Source organism: Lissotriton vulgaris, chromosome 3_1, assembly GCF_964263255.1.
Source record: "Lissotriton vulgaris chromosome 3_1, aLisVul1.2, whole genome shotgun sequence".
NCBI lineage: Eukaryota > Metazoa > Chordata > Amphibia > Caudata > Salamandridae > Lissotriton > Lissotriton vulgaris.
The window spans coordinates 584,785,226-584,801,831 of NC_141689.1; positions in this window are offsets into that span (position 1 = coordinate 584,785,226).

Consider the following 16,606-nt stretch of genomic DNA (forward strand, 5'->3'; position numbering starts at 1 on the left):
TTGAAGAAGTACAACAATTTAGTTGTTGTTCAGCTCGGTTTTTGCTTGTAAAAGTTTTGTATGTTTGCAGAAAACAGTTTCCCATTACTTTAGCCTATGCAGTGACCATTCATAAATCTTAAGGTTTAAGTGTAGATAGTGCTTTAGTGAATATTGGAAGTACTGTGGTTAAAGAGGGTATGGCATATGTTGCTTTGTCTCGAGTGAGATCTTTATCTGGATTGTACTTAATTGATTTTGATGAGACCAAGATTAGTGCAGATGCAAGTTGTGTGAAAGAGTATAATAGGTTAAGAAGAGAATATGCACCCAATCTTGGTCACTATCCAATATTTGAAAAGCATGTGGTAGGTAGAAAAAGAAGATTTAAGAATATCTGTAGTGAAGCTGTAGAGAATGACAAAAAATAACATGAATTTGTGGTTGGAGGCAAAAAGAAAAAGGACAGTGTTGAAGAGAATGTTGGTTATCAGTTTGAGAATAGTTCTGGTGTCAACTGCTAAGCTAATGTAGTTGTTAATGTTCTTGAAAGTTTGCAACAACAAATTGTTGAAAATCGGAAAGAAAGATTCTGTTCGTTGTTGTATTTTATTTATGAGAAATGTAGTAGTGATAAAAGTAAACTAGAAATTGTTTCTGGAAAGGGAAGACCACTCGGTCCCCCCGAACGTATGGATGGGTGCCCCGATCCCCCGGGAACCATTGTGGGCGCGGGGCGAGTATCGGCTGGTATGCCCGAAGCAGCGTAGCCGGAGCACGCCTATCCCGCCCAGAAGAGGTTGTCCTAAACACCCGCCCGGAAGTCCCCGCACGGATGGGCGTACCTGAGGCGGGCCCCTGCCCTTCCGCAGATGGATAAAAGAGCGGGAATCCAACAAAGCTTCCTCTTGTTCCAGTGCTCTGAAGGCTGCACCACTCGTCGCTCGTGAGCCCTCTAGGGAACAAGCTGCATTTTTGAGAACTTGTAATCTTTGTTATTTCTCTTTCAGTGTCAGGCGTGTGGAAGAACGAGTCACCCTTGTGGATCAAGTCGGACGGAGTAACCGAAGTCATGCCTGGCAAGAAAGCGGGAAAGAGCTCCGAGATTGAGTGGATGCTACGCACCTTGGTGAACCAAGTAGCGGTGATGGACCGAAAGATGGGTAAAGTGGATCAGCTCGGTCGTGGCTTAGCGGCCATCAAGAAACAGATGGCGGCCCAGGACTGGTCTTGCCGAATGTCGCCACAGGGGTAAGGGTGAGAGGAAGAATGGGAGGGCAGGTTCCAGTGAGGTCCCAGTCCCAGAGGTAACTCCATCGAGCCCAGGCGCAGACATCCCCGTCGCGCCGGTAGATAGCCCGGTACCAGGACCGGATGGGGGTTTGCCAATTCCCGTAGTGATCACGCCAATTGGGGATGACCAAATGCCCCCTGAACTGGCACTTCAGTTAGCGGCAGTATTGCCATGGCTAAAGAAAGGAGCAGGGGGATCAGTGGCTGTGGGAGACCCGGCTGAAGAAGGCAGATTAATTATTGACCAGTTGCGGCAGTCAAGGGATGCCGGGACAGCAAATGTACCTTCTATTCCCCCGCAGGTAGCGATGGGGGTCACGACGGATGGTCGGGCGAAGACAACGGACACGGCTGGGAAGACGGCTGAAGCCGGTAAGAGAGTGTTGCCATTGGTGGGGAAGGGTTCAGTACCTTCAAGGCGGGAGAGTTTATCGCAGCACATTCCCATGGCTACGAAAGAGATGGTATGGGGAGATAAGTACATTAACATGTTTTCACTTTTGACTGACCATCGTGAGTTAGAATATGCAAAGACCCAGAAATATTTGTGGCACCCCAGCGTATGGCGGGCCAAGATGGCGGAATTTAGGGTCGATGAGACCATGGTGAACTGGGTCAGGGCCTTTTCTATTTTTACGGCAATTATTGGGGAGCGTCAACCAGAAGTGTTGACTGACTTAGCATGTTATCAGAACAGGATCATGAATTTCCATGCAATGTACGGGGGAAATGAATGGAAGGGTTACGATATTACCTTTAGAAAAGCGAAGGAGTTTAACGAGGCCTTGACATGGGAATGTCTGGACACAGTGTCATGGCATGCTCAGCTCTTGCCGGGACCGGTGGGTACGTCTGTACCAAGCACGAGTTGCTCTGGGACATTCCATCTGAAGCCGTCACAGCCCTTTCGGGCGAGCGCCGGGGGGGATCCACATCCCAGGTCCGGCGGGAATAAAGGCAATGGGGGGGTTTGTTGGGGATTCAACAAAGGAACCTGTACCAGGCCTCAAGGAACATGTAAGTTCCGGCATGCTTGTTCGGGCTGTGGGAATTCCTCACACCCGGAAGCCAGTTGCCGATCCAAGACCAATGGTGCGGGAGGAAAGGGGGGATCCAAGCAGGATTGATGTGGTGCCTTGGAAGCAAACATCTTCGCCCATTGATATCTTGGCTTTGACCCCCTGGCTGAACCAATACCCAGATTATGTGTCCGCCGGGACTTTGAGGAATGGCTTTCTGTATGGCTTCAAGATCCCGGCGGAAAATTTTCGGGGGAGCCCCTCTTGTAAAAACCAACTGTCTATTCAGCACAACCCAGCGGTGGCCGCCAGAAAGATAGCGAAAGAAGTCAGCTTGGGGCGAGTAGCAGGACCATTTGACTGCCCGCCAGTTGCAGAATTTGTGTGTTCTCCTTTGGGAGTGGTTCCGAAGAAAGACCCAGGGGAGTATAGACTCATCCACAATCTATCGGCCCCTAAGGGGGCCTCGGTAAATGAGGCTATTGACCCCGAAGTATGCTCAGTGAGATATGCATCGTTCGATGACGCAGTCGTTCTGTTGAATCGCCTGGGCCCCGGTGCATTGTTAGCAAAATCAGACATTGAATCTGCATTCAGGTTACTCCCGGTACACCCTCAGGACCAGCGCCTGCTGAGATTCACATTTCAAGGGAAATATTACATGGATAAATGTATGCCCATGGGTTGTTCAATTTCATGTGCCTATTTTGAAATGTTTAGATACTTTTTGGAATGGGCGTTCACCGAGGCCACAGGGCATAGACAGTTGATGCACTATTTGGATGATTTCCTCTTCCTAGGTCCGGCGGGCACTCAGGACTGTGCGCAAGCGCTGCAGGACTTCTGCACACTCATGCGGGAGTTTGGGGTCCCATTGGCACCAGGTAAGATGGTGGGGCCATCTACCTCACTGGAGTTTCTGGGGATTGAGCTAGACTCAGTGGAGGGGTGTTTCCGTCTGCCAGTGGAGAAGGTGGCCAAGTTCAGGGCTTCCTTGGTACAATGTCTCCGTAAAGATAAGGTGACCCTACACCAGTTACAACAGACAGTGGGTCAGCTTAATTTTGCCTTAAGAGTGATGCCGATGGCTCGCCCTTTCTCACATTCCATAGCACAGGCTATGGTGGGCCTTAAGGATGGACACCACCGCACTAGATTGTCGGCAGAGGTTCGCCAGGACATGCGCATTTGGTTGGCATTCTTGGCGGATTTCAACGGTCGAGTGGTGTGGAACAAACCCCCAGCCTCGTCGGACGAACTGGGATTGTGGACCGACTCGGCGGGGAGCGTGGGATTTGGCGCGATCTTTGGAAACCGATGGTCGGCACAAACATGGCCGGCGTGGTGGCACTCAAGTGGCCTAACAGGTAACATTGGATTCTTGGAGCTATTTGCCATTTGGGTGGCTCTGATGGCATGGCCAGAGGACTTTAGCGACCGCTCAGTGGTGTTTTGGTCAGACAACATGACAGTGGTCGAGTGCATTAATCACCAGGCTGCACGCTGCAAGTGGATCTTAAGACTGTTGAAAGAAATTGTATTGCGATGCATGAGATTGAATGTACAATTCAGGGCAAGGCATGTGCCGGGTGTACTCAATAATGCAGCTGATGCACTCTCTCGTTCACACATGCAGGCTTTCATGGGTTATCTACCCACAGCGGAACTTGGGACGGCACCTTTCCCCGAAGCACTATGGCAGATCGGTGCCCCGGACCACAAGACCTCGTGGCAGCCAGTTTAGCGCCCAGGACGAGGAAAGCTTATGAAGGAGCGTTCCGTTCATACTGTGCCTTTTTAGGGCCAGTAGGGGGGCATAGCTGGGGGCGGGAAGAGTCCTTCCTCCGGTTTCTGGTGGCACTTCACAAGGACGGCCGATCGGCGGCAACCGCCAACAGGTATAGGGCTGCCATATCATTCACGGTGCAGCTCCACGGGGTACGGGACTCAACGGGTTCATTCTTAGTCAGGAAGGAGCTCCGGGCTGGCAGCACCTGGAGGGTCGCAGACAGGATAAAAGGCACCCGATTGGGTTAGACAGGTTGTCCTTGCTACTGGCGAAACTGGATGAGACATGCTCCTCGCCCAGTCGGCTAGGAAACCTTTGTATTAGAGATTTGTTAAGGTTAGCCAAGAACTTTTCTTCATCAAAATGTAATGGAAGATAAAATTGTACATGATTCATGAAACGTTTTAATTTAAAGTTTTAAATTTTGTTTCATATTTTAATAAATACGGCCGGGGGGGGTAACTCCCCCCCGCCTTCCAAAAGTTCAAACCTGTGTCTGTCTCCTCCCATGGGGATCCGGTGTTGGGAGGGGTGGCGGGCATATAGGCCCATATGATATTCCATATGTTTTGGACATATGTGCTGGTTCTACTCAATTTAGGCAGAATATTCAGCAAGATTGTCAGGAATTTCTAATGTATATGCCTGTTGTGTTGGAAGATGAGGTAAAGATATTGAAAATCTTGTTGGCCTTTCTTATAAATGGGAACATAACTGTAAAAAATGTTTGTTTACATGTAGCAGTAACATTACAGTGAAAGGTTCATATATTTGACTTTACCTGACTGTGAATCAGTGTCTATATCAGGAAGAACTTTTGTAGCTATTATTTTTCATGATGGACCTTCTACAACAAGTGGACATCAAACTGTTTATTTAAAATGTCTGAAAGGTTTAATACATTGTAATGATATTCAATTGGTTTTTAAACCATGTTTGCCTAAAGAGATACCAAATACTTACCTAAAATTTTTAAAGCCAACATTTTAAGAACAAAATTTGGCCTTCCAGGATTACTGCTGTTAAGATTGGTTGGACTGGTGTTGTAGAGTACTTTGTAAGTGAGGGTGAGCAGCTTGAACGTGATGCTCTTGTTGACGTGCAGCCAGTGTAGGTCTCTCAGCTGGTGGGGGATGTGCCTGCGGCAGGGGACTTTGATGATCAGTCGGACGGAGGTGTTTTGGATTTGTTGAACTCTTTGTAGTTGTTTGTTCGAGTTGAGATTTAGAGAGTTGAACCATTATGCATTTGGTTACATCTTTCAGTGGTGCGTGGCTCCTTGGTGAGGGAGAACACGAGTTGGGTGTTGTTGCCTTAGCAGATAATTTTGAGGTTGTGATGGTGGGTCATTTGTGTAAGGGTGCCATGTAGATGTTGAATAGCGACAAGTTGAAGAATGATCCCTGGGGAATGTTGCAAATGATATTGGAGGCTTTGCATTAGAAAGGTGGGAGACGTACTGTGAGAATTACTATTGAGGAAGTTCTTTACTAAGAATTTGAGATACACTATTTGCCCATGAGGAAAAGTGTATAAAACCATTAAGGACTATTTGTTGTCTATTTTCTCAGCATATATTTAAAAGTAACTTTCTTTACAGTGTTTGAAAATTAATGATAGTGTTTTGGTATTTGAAGATTCTTTGAGATATTTCAAAGTTACTTAAGAAATTGCTGTTTGAAAAAGACATTTAACATATGTTTTATTTCAAATTTTTCTATTGTTATTGAGAATGTTGATTGTTTTTTTTTAAAGATAATCTTATTGATTGTCTATTTTTTGCCCACTGTTATGTGATGAGTACTATTGAATTCACTATTTCTAGTGAAATTCAATATATTCTGAGAACAGCAAAAAAGGCAAATGAAATGTTTTACAAATTATTTGGTGTTGTAAAGGATATATTGTAACTGTATTTTTTTTGGTTTTGCACAGATGCTAATTTTATAATATAAAATGTTATTATTATTTATTATGTTTAAGGTAAGTATAAATAACTGTTAAGAATGGCCAATGGAGTGTGCTTCTACAGAGGTGAAATAACAAAACATGGATGGACTACATAAGTGTTCAAAAATGGTTTGTATCTTTTATACAAATTTGGAAAATGTAAAATATAAACATGCTGAGTGTTCCAGTATTGTTTGTATTTTACTTCAACACATCTACTAGTTTGGACCGGGTAAGGTGATTAGACATATTGTACTTTTTTTAGTACTGCATTTTATAATAACAGCCTGGATTTTTCTGATAGTGATAAGGAGTGACTGGTTTGTTAATTTAAGAAGTTTTAAAACTGAATGTTCATATAAATACTATAGCCTTATAGCCCGCAGTAGAGGGCTATGCCAACTATTAAAGACCCTCTCCAGCATTCGGCGAGGGCCTTTAACAAGGCAAAGGGACTTTAATAGCCGGTATAGCCCAGCTATGAAGGGCTATAAGGCTATTAGAACATTCTGCCACTAGAAGACAGAATGTTCTAACAAAAAAATACAAAGCCATATAGGAGCATGAGGGGATTGGAATCAAATAACAAATTTACAATTGAAAATCAAGAAAACAATATTGTACACGATTTTGAAAATTTGAAAATACTAACACTGTTGTAGAAGAGATGAACATATCTTTTACGAGCAACGTTAATGAAGTGGAAGAAATTAATGCTGGAGATATCAGCTGTGATTTTCTTGATGAAACCTTGGATGATGCTTTTATGGAAGCATTAGATGAGATTAAGATTCATCAGATGATGTTTGAAATTGATAAATAGGAAAATGAAATACCTGATGAAATTATTTTAGAAGCAGTATTAAATTATGAAATGTTACATGAATACATTTATTATTTATTATTATTATATAATGATAATGTTTTGAGACACTGTTTTTTGTCTTTTTAGTTTTCTTTTTTTCTTTGTATTTATTCAAAAAGTTATTTTTTTTTTCAAACGAAAAAAATGGAAAAGGAAACAAAAAAATTGTGAAATAGGAACAAAAAGGTTAAAAAATAATAACAATGTTTTGGACAACGGTGCTCTTCTTTCTTCTTCACAATGAAATCAATAGACTGCTCACTGTAACAAAGTAATTTGTTGCAATATTTCGTGAGTGCACTTTCAAATGGGGCAATCCTTTTGTGGGATATAGTTAGGAATTAGTGTTTATAAAACCTTAGAAATTCTCTGAAAAAAACATAGGTTTCACACACGTTATAGTTAGGAATTATCATTTAAAAAACCTTGCGAATTCTTTGAAAAAACCATAGGTTTCAAACATGCTATATATACATGGCCTTTTCACTCATACAAAACCTTTGAAATTTCCTTGTTATAGTTAGTTTAGCTAACTATAACTTGCGCGCCCGCAATGCACTGCTGATGACGTCACATATTACATCACTCATGACATGGTCAGTGACATCACTCATGACATCACTGATGACATCTCGAATGACATCGCTGATGACATCATCCTTGTGAAAGAGTGGCAGACCTCCTCTCAGCGTAAGTTAACCCTTCATACACACATTCAAAAATAGAAACAAAAATTTACAAAAAAATGGAGATACCAATATCAGTTACAAAAAACTATTCAGTAAGTCCACCATCTACATAAACATCCACTCATTCTCCAACAGTTCTATATAGTAACTCATACATGTACTCACTCATCACATGTACTCATACACCTATTCATCCTGTTACACACCAACACTCATCCATAGAGTTACTCACACACATACTCACACATGCAAATAAACTATCAAACATCCATTTACTTGCATATACAGCTATACACACACCACTACACTTACTTGTACAGAAACATACACATACTTACCCTGTTAAACAATCACTTATAAAAACACATACTCATCCAATCTCTCACTCTCACATATAATCACTTATAATCATAAACTTATAATCACTTATATACATCAATACTCTCATATACTAGATTAAAACATATGTAGTTACTCATAAAGATACTATTGAGACAGTCATTCACTCACTAACACACCCATACACACACTCATCCACCCATACAGTCCTACCACATGCTGTCTTCAAAACACATACAAACAGTGAGTCAGTCATTCATGCGTCTGTGCACTGAGTAATACCCCCCACCAAACCATACAGACACTCATTCTGATACTCAAAACACCAACTAATACCCATATCGACACTCATGTAGATACTCACCAACCCATGCAGCCACTTATACACAGAGTGAGACACTAATAGAGATATTTAAATGCTTAAACATTACTCACTAATACATGTATTCACTAAGATAGAATTAATAAGTCAATTACACAATCAATTTAACAAAAAAACATCCATTTAGACACTTATTTACCCATTTATTCTTCCATCGACCTTTAAATATACATATATAAAAATATTTATTTTTCGGAAAGACACACATTCACTGGATGATGTCATCAGTGATGTCATCAGTGATGTCGTTTGAGATAACATCAGTGATGAAATGAGTGATATCACTGACCATATCATGTAATATGTGACATCATCAGCAGTGCATTGCGGGCGCGCAAGTTGTTAGCTGAACTAACTATAACGAGGGCATTTCAAAGGTTTTGTATGAATTTTCCCAAAAAAGTAGGTTCTGTGTGTCATGGAAAGTTTGGAGGTGATCTGTGCAGTGGGGACGGAGAAATAAGGGGATTAAATAAGAGTACCGATAATTCCCATTGGAATGCATTGTGCAACCTACAGCCCGAACCGCTGTACAGAATTACACAAAATTTGGCCAGAAAGGTAGATGTTGTTGTACAGATTGTGCTTTGTTGTTATTTGGTGCACATCCTTTCAGTAATTTTTACACAATTTAAGCCAAAAATGATAGTGATATCTCTGCCCACAGATCTTTAGAACGATTTCACTATACTCAAGAATGTGCAGGCCAACTGGAATGCTCTTTTTGGATGGACGCAACGTGAACAGAAAGTTGCGCCCACCATTTTATTGATCGGGAATGGTTCCCGGGGCTAAAAATGTCTGTGCAAGCTAGCACAAGGGGTCAGAGTGGAGGTCAAATCAAATCAGTTATCTTTAATTAGATATAACACATATATCTTTAAAAGAAGGTTACAAAATTCACATTGTGTATCAATAAATAAGATTAAAAAATCTTGAAGAATAAAAACATGGTCAGTTGACAGTCATTATAAAAATGGAAATTGTCTTCTCTTAAGCCTCTTTAAATAAAATAGAGTAGCTTGAAGCATGATGTATAGGGAAAAAAGTTGTCTCTTCCTCCCTTTTATATTATACTCGGCATCAATGGTATCCTACTTTTAGGAAGCAGCCGACATTCCTGAGGTTGCTGGTCATTTTATTTTAACCTCCCTAAGAGTTGGAAAGTGGGAGGGGCACTTTAGCAGGGCCTCTTTTGATTGAAATTACGGTATGCTTGCAGAATGAAGTTTATGAGTCTTATGTTTAGGGATGTGTTTTCCGGATTTAAAGCTACCATGATAGCTTGCCTGCAAGTCCTGGCACCCAGCCTATTCCATTCTGGTTTTAGTCTCCGCCTGCGTTCTGAATTAAAAGCTGGGCAGAGGCAGATCACATGCGACATGGTTTCAGCTGTTTTGCCACACCCTCTACAAGTTAAATCTTCAGCGGTGCGTCGCCAGGAGGGTAAATCTTTCAGGAATCGCCAGTCGCCCATTCTAATGGCGATAAGGCTGCGCTTTAGATGGAGTGAATATGTACAGGTCAGAGTGGGGGTACTTTGACCCAATTTTTGAGAAATGGGAGTACAAAAATTATGTGTCCAAAATTGAATTTAATAATCTCGCAAGATATTCGCAATGATACTGTGAATGCCAATATGGCCCCCGTGAACCGTCATGAGGAAATCGCAATAATCGTGATGACATAGCAAATATTTATGACAATATAAAAAAAATATATTTATTCACAGCCACCGGTCCTACAGACACTTTCATCCTTCTTCAAAAGTGGTCTCGTCCTGAGGTCCCCGATTGTGCTGCACAGTGGTTGTAAGTATCCTGAATTAGGGCTGAGCATAGTTTGCGAAGTAGCACTTTGCGAAGATGCGCAATGTGCACTACGCACTACGTGAGCTACGCGTAGCACTACGTGAACTGCACAGTGTGATTTGTAGTTTTCCGACACTCAAGGAGATTTTTACTTGAGCGGAAAGTTTCTCAACGCAGACTGGTAGTTTCTCATCGCGAGCCGGCGTGAGCATACTTTACCACTCGAAATGAGAAACCAGACCTCCCCGCGTTGAGAATCTCGAAGGGAGGTTTATTTTCCACACATTTTTCTTGCTCGCGTTCGCCAACTTGACGTTGAGGACCGCGAGCAAGCAAAAATTGGCCACTACACTATGCTACGCGTGTTCGCATTGTGCTATGCGCAGTTCGCGTAGTGCGCAGTTGCGCAAACTTCCCAAACTACGTGAGTGCACCATAGTGCTTTGCCCAGGCCTAATCCTGATTCAAAAGGTATCCACAGGTGGTGTAGCTCTCCAACCTTCTATCTTCTACGGGGTATTCTCAGGGTCCACTGGGAAGGGTCTTTCTTCTTTAACATTGCAACTGCGACATACCCATTGACTTGTACTGAGCCCTCTGTCGTGTTCACCCTGTGCACCTTGCCTCTGTAGGGTTCTTGGTAACTTACCTCAGGTGGTTCCTTGGGTCCCTGGCAACTCTACGTCTTCTTGGAATTGTCTTGACTTGATTCGTGGTTCGCATACCACTATTTTAGCATATGGTTTGGACTCCCCTTGGCGACCAATATGTATTTGTTCTACTTAAATGTTTTTATTCCGAAGTATTGTGTGCATTGCGTATATCCTTGGGTAGGAGACATATGTGTTTGTTAGTGAGCGTATTATAATAAATACATATTTTTATAAATCCACTATGTGGTTCTTTTTCACTTAATCTATACCAATAAAATGATGTGCTCTGGTTAAACAAGCTGCTTTACATTCCTTCTGACCTAAGCCCAAAGGCTGCTCTCCACAGCTACCACTTAGAGAGCTTTCTAAGGGTGTCTAAGACCACTAAAACTACCATAAGGGCTGTCTGGATTAGTGCAGGGTGCCAACTTACATGCGTGTGCACCGGTATGTAACTGTTACAACGCGATTTTTACCACGCATACTGTTACCACGCATACCATTACAACGCAGGATCCTTTACAACTCATACCTTTACAACGCATGACATTACATCGCAGATACTATTACAACGCATGCCATTACAACGTAAGTATAGGTAAGTATATTATTTTATTTTACCTTTTTTTTAATTACCAAAATATTAAAAATAAATTAAATTAATTAATTAAAGTAATTTTATATATAGTTTGGGTTTTGTGGTACAGGGGTATTTTTAGGGTTCAGGGCTGGGTTTGGGTTTTGTGGTACAGGGGTATTTTTAGGGTTCAGGGCTGGGTTTGGGTTTTGGGGTACAGGGGTATTTTCAGGGTTCACGGCAGGGCTGGGGTTTTGGGGTACAGGGGTATTTTTAGGGTTCAGGGCTGGGTTTGGGTTTTGGGGTACATGGGTATTTTTAGGGTTCAGGGCTTGGTTTGGGTTTTGGGGTACAGGGGTATTTTTAGGGTTCAGGGCTGGGTTTGAGTTATGGGGTACAGGGGTATTTTTAGGGTTCAGGGCTGGGTTTGGGTTATGGGGTACAGGGGTAATTTTATGGTTCAGGGCAGGGTTTGGGTTATGGGGTTCAGGGGTATTTTTAGGGTTCAGGGCTGGGTTTGGGTTTTGGGGAAGAGGGGTATTTTAAGGGTTCAGTTTTATTAAAATACTTAAATTTTATTAAATACATTTATTTGAGTAATTTTAATATTTATTTACAAAAGTATACATATATATATAATTTTATATTTACAATGACATTAATACATTTTTTATTTAATAATTAAAAATAATTAAATATTTATTAATTACATTTTAAAAAAAAAATAATATAATAATATTTTAAAATAATATACTTACCTATACTTACGTTGTAATGGCATGCGTTGTAATAGTATCTGCGATGTAATGTCATGCAATGTAAAGGCATGCGTTGCAAAGGGTCCTGCATTGTAAATATTGCGTGGTAATGGTATGCGTGGTAAAAGTGTGCGTTTTAACGTCATACATCCGTGTGCACCATATACTAAGCCTTCTTCTCACAACTGTCCACCCGTCAAGTTACATGTAAGTACTGCTGTAATAAGTTGGAGAAAAGCAAAATGCCTGCGAGTGCAACACAAAACAACCTAGAAATGGTAGAATAATTTTAGGAACATTACAGCATCGATCCCCATTATGGGTGATTCTATCGATTTATATCAACTAAAAGAAGCAAAAGAAACTCCTTTAAGCTTTTGAGAAAAACATTTAGAAGCTCGCTGTTTCCCTCATCTCTTTCCTACTTGAGTAGGCGGTAGGTATGATAATCAGTCTTTACAAATCTCTGCAGCCGTGTACAGATGTACGAGAGTTTATTCAGAGGATTCTAGATTTCACAAAAGTATCCCTTATCGGTTTTATCTATTATATTTGATAGCGATTTGTCTTCATTTGGCTATTCTGTAAACCACATTTTGAAAACAGGTGTAAATCTTCAAAATCGACCTTCAAGAGAATTTGTTGAGAAAAGTTATGGAAAAGATGAACAACTAGAATACAACTTGATTAATCTCATGGCATGTCAACATGGGTTTAATGAATATTGGTACCTTCGTCACAGTGAACTAAAATGCACGTTGAGAAATATTAGAGCAGCTACATGGTTTCTAACAATCAGTTGTGCATGCATGGGATGACCTGCTTCAATTCTTCAGAGGGGCAAATTCAAATATATAAGACATTGATATAAAAACACCAGGAGAACTCTGCTCATTGGATTCTGCAAACATTTGCAGATATTTTAACCACAGATTTTAAGCCATTGGTGGCTTTTATCTACAACAAGAGTAATCCCCGTCTCGGTAAAGTAGCTGGTTTCTTTTGGCCAAAGAATACCAATCCAGAGTTTCTCCACATATTCACATGCTTTTATGCCCCAGTTTGGAACAGATACTGATGAGCCTGTATTGTCTTTCATTAAGCAATATGGCTCTTGCATCATCCCAAAGGAGAGTGTTGAGAAAATGTTAAGACAACAAGTTCTACAATTTTAAAATCGTAGGCATGGGAAATACTGTCGTAGAAAATTGAAAGGAAAATTTTACAGAAGATGTTGTTATGGATTTAAGAATCTTGTGAATGTGCTCAGCTAAGTTGTTTTCTAAATCTTGTGGAGTTCTATTGGTAAATTTAGGGCTTCATAATAGTGGTAAAAGAGTACTGAAGTCGTTTCCTGAAATTCAATATCTTACCGCTCGCAGGCGCAGACTCTGGGTGTTTTTTTCCTCTTGCTTATCTACCAGGGATCATTGGAGGCTGACCCCGAACTTTTGCCGATTTTGGGCTGAGCACTTGACGGCCACCACCAGGCACGGGACTGCGAGGACCAGCTGGCCTTGCGCCTCATCATCGGCCGCAGCTGGGGCCTCTTCCCGCACACTCCTCCTTTCAGGATAAAATGCCTTGCGGCCCCCACTCCGCGGGAGCCGCTCGCAGGCGCAGACTCTGGGTGTTTTTTCTTCTTGCTTATCTACCAGGGATCATTGGAGGCTGACCCCGAACTTTTGCCGTTTTTGGGCTGAGGACTAGACGACCACCATCAGGCACGGGACTGTGCGGACCAGCTGGCCTTGCGCCTCATCATCGGCCGCAGCTGGGGCCTCTTTCCGCACCCTCCTCCCATCTATTTAGACACATCAACATCCGTGGCACTCGGGACACGCTCGGGCGGACGCCGGGCGAAGCCCGGGCCAAGGGCTGGCCCGTTGTAGCCTGTTCAAGCCCGAAATTAACTGGACTGGGCTCACCCTCTTGAGTTGTCTGTTGAAGAACCTGTTGCGCCTACTGATTGTTTTGTAAGTTCCGGTTTTAATCTACTGTTTAATATGTTTTCATGTGGGGGTAAGAACAAAAGTGCAGTAGGGGGATCCCATCTAACTGGAACTTTAGACAATTTTATAATAAGGGCAAATTCTGTAATAGATTAGGGGATTACATTGATGGAACTACGGGTTTCACAAGATTTGGCAATGGCGAAAAGATCAACCATGGGCCATCTTGCGAACGCCCGCAACCCTGAAAACCCCCTAAGAAATAACATTATAAAAATCCAGGCACTCGTACATAGTTCACCCACTTTACAGATCAGTCTGATATTCAGTTGATTACTGATTTAAATTTGTCACAAACAACGGAGGACAATATAGATGCTACTGGAGGGGACGACACAGAAATGGTAAAAATGCAATTACGTGAAGGAAAGGTGGGAGCAAAACCTAAACGAAAAAGGATAAACACAACTATAGGGGGAGGAAGAAAAGTAAAAGTAGCCAAGGGTACGAGTAGCACGGTTACATCCCAAAAGCATAAAGATATTGAGATGAGGGATGTCCCTCTACCATTGCCCACACAGGGCGAAGGTATAGCTTCTGATTTGAGGGTAGAAACTGTGGGACTGAGTGAGGTGGGTGTTGAGCCACTATTTCAAAAATTTGGGCCCTTGCTCAAAATCTCTCTTACTCCGCTGGAAAATAGGCTCATAAGGATTGAACACAACTTGCCTGTCTAGACTTAATGCTGAGAGTATCGCTGAGACGGCACACCGTAAATTTACCCCCTGAAGCCAGCCCTTACATGGTTGTACTAACAGGAGTACCTGAGTTGGGAGCCCCCAGGAGGAATCCTTTGTCACTTGGAAGAATAATGTGATGCATTGGTTAAATACTAATTGGCCTCAGCCGCCCCATTCGACTAGCAGAATATTAACGGTGCGCAGAATAGCCTGGGTGGGCACTACTACTAAATCAATTCCGGGTGACTGCGTGCTGGTTAGTTTTAGTGATACACACACGGTTGAGCATATCTGTAACTGGACTAGCTGGAGCAACTATGATGCCCAGCTATCCATAGAAGCTCGACCTCTGTCATATTTTTACCCACGAAATGTTCCACCAGGGTATGAGAACGAATGGACAAGGGTTACACATCATACCAGGGGCAGGGTACAAAACCAAGAATATAGGCGGGTTGATAATTGGAGAGGCGCCCACGTAGACAACCGTTTTAGTTGCCTAGAAATGGTGGACTGACGTCAGGGGCCTAAAAAGAAACTTATAGGAAGCAAACAAGCCAACATGAAAGAATCCTGTTCAAACTTACCAAATAATATACGCCCATTAAAAAAGAATACAGAAATAGGCCAGGTTAGGGAGGATGTATTAGCCTCAGATAGTGTTGTATTTCTATCTAGGACCCTAATTCGATATTCCCGATTCATGCCCTTATGTGGTTATAACTAATAATATCCTTATGAAGCATAAGAATCATATCCATATTTAGTATTAGCCCATGCAGTCCAAAAAACAGCAAGGCTACTCCCATAGACTCCTAGAAAGCACAACACGTTCTTTAAACAAACCAAGCCTCCAGCAGCCCGGGAAAACCCCCTGTTTTTGTTTTGATTTGCACAAGAACTCCTAGAGTCCAGAAAGAACTGTTAGTTCTTGGTGATGTCTTAGGTCCAACCTTACGTCAAACCCGGCACCTTTCAGGTATAAATATACCAAAGTTGCCTTAAGCAAACACACGGTGGTTGGGAGCAGAGCGACGTTCTACTTGCCCGGGAGCCCAGCTGTTATGAGAGCCGAAGGAAACCGCCCCTCCCCTTGACGCACTGAAAGAGACGCTGTCTTTTTCTCCAGCCGAGAAAATCCAGCTCCGGTGTTCCCAAGTTACCCTTGCAGGTTGCTGGGAGATCGAGTCCTGAGAAGCGAGATACTAGACCTCCTTCATTCTATAACTAAGGTACGGAGCTGATTAAAACCTTAGAGAGAATTCTTGATTCCGATACTTGGCAAAACTTAACTTAACTTAAAACTGCAACTTACTTACTGCTTCCACTTATAAGGCTTAGGTCAGGTACACTGGGGTAGGCGTATCTTAGAAGCACCAGTTGAGTTTGTTAGTCAATGTTTTTATCTATGTATATATTTTATCCATTTTAAAGTATCACATGGCTAAGAAACCATATCAATGCTTTTACAGTATTATTTCATAATGCTACTTTTACTGTACGCACTTTACTTTATAATAAGTATTGCAATTGTGGCAATTCATTTCTCTTGCATGAGAAAGAAGACTGCTCAATAAAATAACTCCTTTTATTGAAAACGCCCGTCTCTCTATTTCTCTGCACTCAGGTGGAACTAAGCATGCACGATTGACTGAGTGAAATAGCTGTCTATTGTTTCACACGATTCTAGAGATACGCTCTTTATTCTGGGGGAGCAAAGTTGTCATGTTATATGGTTGTCAGAAGCTAATCCCTTCTTGTCTAAACCAGGATGGGTAACCATTTCCTGAACATTTGAGAAACTTTCTAG